The 5,000-nt window shown below is 50.3% G+C and overlaps 1 protein-coding gene across 7 annotated transcripts in view; it reads right to left on the bottom strand.

The window, feature by feature from the left end:
- Positions 1-2,241, bottom strand: part of CDK17 (cyclin dependent kinase 17) — a 172,011-nt gene extending 169,770 nt beyond the window's left edge. The window contains exon 1 of one of the 7 annotated variants that reach the window (XR_015061715.1): positions 1,802-2,241. The gene's annotated coding sequence lies outside the window, so the exon portion shown is untranslated. The remainder of the gene's footprint in view (positions 1-1,801) is intronic. The other 6 variants (XM_085895356.1, XM_085895355.1, XM_085895354.1 and 3 more) reach the window with 6 other exon arrangements.
- Positions 2,242-5,000: the final 2,759 nt, after the last annotated feature.

Here is a 5,000-nt window from a genome sequence, read left to right as displayed (position 1 = left end):
ACATTAGTTCTTCGTATCCTTTATGACGGCAATGAAAACAATGTTTCCTGTTTGGAATGATTTTCAATTTTATTTGACGAACAGACAGGCAAACATCCTGAAACAATTGTTATACTGCACTCAGGATGAGATTCCATACAATTTGCCAAATTCAGAGCCAAACTACTGCTAAACTGCAGATTTGTGTTCCCGTGTTCAAAATATACAATTCAACTGAATGTTAGGGTTAGGGTTAGGATTAGGATTAGGGTTAGCGTCAGCTGTCAGGGTGAGGGTTAGGGTTAGGGTTAGCTGTTAGGGTTAGCGTAAGCTGTCAGGGTGAGGGTTAGGGTTAGCGTTAGCTGTCAGGGTGAGGGTCAGGGTGAGGGTCAGCTGTCAGGGTGAGGGTTAGGGTTAGGGTTAGCGTTAGCTGTCAGCGTGAGGGTGAGGGTTAGGGTTAGCTGTTAGGATTAGGGTTAGTGTTAGGGTTAGCTGTTTGGATTAGGGTTAGACGTTAGGATTCGGGTTGGGGTTAGCTGTTAGGATTAGGGTTAGCTGTTTGGACTAGGGTTAGGGTTAGGTTAGGTTTCGTGAAAGACACGTAATTTATTGATCATTGATTGACGTCTGTCAGACAGACAGAGTGATCCAATTGCTTAACCCCCACTTTGCGCGACACATGCGGAATAAATATGAGTAAAGGTTTATGTTTTCATTTTATATGGAACCTGTGGTTGCTGGTTGCATCATTGCTGGGAGCGCAGTTGTGCCACTGACATAGTGCGCCCTGTTCCCAGTTAGCTGGTACTCATTTTGCCGACTTCGGTAGGATGACAAGATGACAGGCTGAGTCAACCCACCTGATGTTATTTAACAGCATTCCAGCTCGAAATTGAATGGCTTGAAATCAAGACCCTAAGATCTTAAGCCAGTCACTTTAACCATTAAGCCAACACCAGGGATATGAGTACAGGTGAACAGAAGCAAACAGCTGCACAGTTTTGCAAATTTGCTTCGATGAGTAACACTAACTTAATGAAACTATGAAAGAAGCACAATCCAGATGTTCTTAAAATGCTTGTCCGGTGGTTGTTAAAAGGGAAGGAACACACTGTCACTGTGTCAATCACAACAACACACCGTGTGGTGACCCGTTAAAGTGGACATTCACCAATGGTTGGGTCTTTGCAAATTCGAATCAACGTACAATTTGATTGATTTTGGAACAGAATGAAAATACCACTTGCAGAGGGATTTTGGCCAAAACACGTGAACCATCCGTTAAACATCACACACATCAGGGTGCGGGAAGGTCAGCGCAGTCCTGTGATCATGCCGGTACACACATCTGGGTTGTATCCAACTTAACGTCAACACTGCACGTCACGCTTTTTATTTATTTCTCCCACACTGACTGCCATGGAATCTGTGCGTCGACTGTTCGAAGGATCGACAGTGGCTGACCGGCCCGTCCGAGGCTTCTTGGTGGGATTCTGTCCTGCTTGGGAACCTCTCGAACGGTGCTCTGGCGTTCCATTCCGCGCAACCATCCTCTCAGTGCGATTCATGGGCACGCAAAATGGCAGAGCGCGCCGGAAGAGCGCGACTCGGCTTCTCGGCCTAATTAAGACTCGTACGCTGAGCCCGGAGTAGAGACTGTAGCACGGACATTGCATGGGCAGCGAGAGGACACATCGAGTTCTGTATCATGGACGATGTATGCCGACATGCCATCACGGATCGCTGGCTGACAGGAAGCGTGGATGGCTTCCTCAGCAGTTTGATTGTCGGATGGCTTGTACTTTAACCTCCATGGGCTTACCTGGCACAGCGGAGACTGCTTGGGATCCGGTCCGCTCCTCGCCGTCCTCCTTCGGCGGCCTGGAGACGCAAGAAGGAAACGAAGGAGGTGGAGAGGGAAGAGGGAGGGAAGAGCATGAGCAGTCTTGTAACTCTGTTGTTGTTGTTCTTGTTGTTTTTGTTCCCGCCCCCTGCTGGTCACCTTAGTCCTGTCATCGTAAGCACTGCATTCGCAAAAGTGACAGAACTACCTATTCGCTCTACTGGTTGTAGCATGATCATGAATGGGATGGGTGGGGATGTCCCACTGATCCAGCTCCCAAATGGGTCCAGCAGGACCAGGTAATGCTTTGAGCTGTCAAGCCTGGGTTCCATTCCCAATCTGAGCGCCTGTCGAGCCTGGGTTCGATTCACAACCCGACCGGCTGTCGAGCCTGGGTTCAATTCCCAACCGGACCGGCTGTCGATCCTGGGTTCGATTCTCAACCCGACCGGCTGTCGAGCCTGGGTTCGATTCACAACCCGACCGACTGTTGAGCCTCGGTTCCAATCCCAACCCGACCGGCTGTCGAGCCTGGGCTCGATTCCCAACCGGACCGGCTGTCGAGCCTGGGTTCGATTCCCAACCCGAACGTCTGTCGAGCCTGGGTTCGATTTCCAACCCGACCGGCTGTCAAGCCTGGGTTCGATTCCCAACCCGACCACCTGTCGAGCCTGGGGTCCAATCTCAACCCAAGCACCTGTGGAGCCTGGGTTCGATTCCCAACTGGACCGGCTGTCGAGCCTGGGTTCCAATTCCCAACCCGACCGGCTGTCAAGCCTGGGTTCGATTCCCAACCCGACCGCCTGTCGAACCTGGGTTCGATTCTCAACCCGACCGGCTGTGGAGCCTGGGTTCGATTCTCAACCTGACCGGCTGTCGAGCCTGGGTTCAATTCACAACCCGACCGGCTGTCGAGCCTGGGTTCGATTCTCAACCTGACCGGCTGTCGAGCCTGGGTTCCAATTTCCAACCCGATCGGCTGTCAATCCTGGGTTCGATTCCCAACCCGACCGGCTGTCGAGCCTGGGTTCGATTCCCAACCGGACCGGCTGTCGAGCCTGGGTTCGATTCCCAACCCGACCGGCTGTCGAGCCTGGGTTCGATTCCCAACTGGACCGGCTGTCGAGCCTGGGTTCGATTCCCAACTGGACCGGCTGTCGAGCCTGGGTACGATTCCCAACCCGACCGGCTGTCGAGCCTGGGTTCCAATCCCAACCCGACCGGCTGTTGAGCCTGGGTTCGATTCTCAACTCGACCGGCTGTCGAGTCTGGGTTCAATTCACAACCCGACCGGCTGTCGAGCCTGGGTTAAATTCACAACCCGACTGGCTGTGGAGCCTGGGTTCGATTCCCAACCCGACCGGCTGTTGAGCCTGGGTTCGATTCTCAACTCGACCGGCTGTCGAGTCTGGGTTCAATTCACAACCCGACCGGCTGTCGAGCCTGGGTTCGATTCCCAACCCGACTGGCTGTGGAGCCTGGGTTCGATTCCCAACCCGACCGGCTGTGGAGCCTGGGTTCGATTCCTAACCCGACCGCCTGTCAAATCTGGGTTCCAATTTCCAACCCGACCGACCGGATAGAAAGTTGTATATCAACCTGAGTTATAAATCTGAGTTCCCTTGTAAACAACTTAATTCAATGCAGGAGGAGGGCAAGTTATCGGCCCATCAAGCCCACGCAATGGTTGCCAACCGATGGTTGTTTGTCCGTCCACTATCCTTATTAAATCCTGAGCTTCAAGCAAGGAAGTAGCACGTACCATTGTTTTTTTTAAAGGTCGCCGACCTTCCAGACTCAAAGCGGTCTAACATCGTGTCATCAAGTAGGCAGGTCAAAGACCATTACGAGTTTGTACACCACCACAGGCCCGACCAAAGTTGGGAGAAAGTGGTTTCTTTGTTTGGTTGACACAAGGAAAGAGTGCTTGGCAGAGTCGTTGATTATTAGTGATTGGCGTTATTTGCATATGGCGGCTCCAGGTGTAAACCCGCAATGGATGCGGCGAGGGAAGGAGAGAGGGACACAAGGGGTGATGTTGATGGATCGAAATGCTGAAGCTGGAATCCAATGCCCTTGATGTTGTGACGCCAATTTTGTTGCATCCTTGGCCTTTTGGGCGACGCGTTCAGTGGAGGCGTCTCACTCCATGGTTATAGGATTCCTCTTCTTCTTCGCTGCGCCATTCATTGTTTTGGGGAGGGCTTTGTAATTTGTTTTGGGTGCTGGCGATAGCTCGCCAACTCTTCGTGAATGACATTGTGGGGGATGCTGCCTGTTATGTGATTGTCGCAAAGATAAAGCCACGCATGTCTACATGTTGCTGATTGTCATTGCGTTGCCACCTGTATCCTGAGAATGTTGCGATGCACTTTGAATGGAGCGAAAGATGAACCTAAAGAAGGGGAGTATCCAGTGTGCTGCTGAATTAGCTCGTGGATGCTAAAGTTTCCGCAGTCTTTTTGCAAAGAGTCGGTGAATTATCGTTGGCAGCCTGAATAAATTCCGAACGTCTCCAGTCGAACGTCCAGTCTGTCCAGCCCATCCGTGCAAGATTTGGGCCAAAAATCTTTCTCCGGCCAACCCCACACAAAGGTGGGAATAGGTGTGGCCGTTAAATAAGTCATAGACCGTCACACAATTGCCTACTCCTGTCGAAAATACCATGGAATCTTTCAACGGATGCTCACGTCTCCAGGTGTGACACAAGGCTCCAGGTGTGACATCAGATTTAGATGACACGAGTCCATCAATCTGAAAAGATCGAAATAAACTCATTCAATACCATTAACCCTTCGAGAAATAAAGGTGCACATGATAGATGGGAGTGACAAAAGTTAGCTTTGTCGTTTGTCACACCTTGATTTGATATGCAAAAGCAAGCCCATTCTTTTGTTGTGATCCAACGCCATATTCCATGGTACTTCAGGTGAAGATTTTTTTTGGTGACGTTTCTTTTTCCAGGTGTTCAAGAGGAATTGAAGGTTAAAAACCAAAAAAATCGGGTAAAAACGTTTTCCATTCTGTGATTGCATCATGCATGCTTCATTGAAGAAAGAGGTTCAACTGGTTAAAAATTGAATAACCCAGACCCTGGAGGCGATTTTCTTGATGACAATCCACGAGTCGTACTCACATATACCACATGATCCAGGTAGCTTAAAAAAATTGTATCTGT

This window comes from Eptatretus burgeri, chromosome 9 (assembly GCF_056783735.1).
Source record: "Eptatretus burgeri isolate ZD-2024b chromosome 9, Ebu_testis_v1, whole genome shotgun sequence".
In the NCBI taxonomy this organism is placed as follows: domain Eukaryota; kingdom Metazoa; phylum Chordata; class Myxini; order Myxiniformes; family Myxinidae; genus Eptatretus; species Eptatretus burgeri.
Note: the sequence above shows the minus strand (reverse complement) of the source record. Positions and strands in the feature narration are given on the sequence as shown.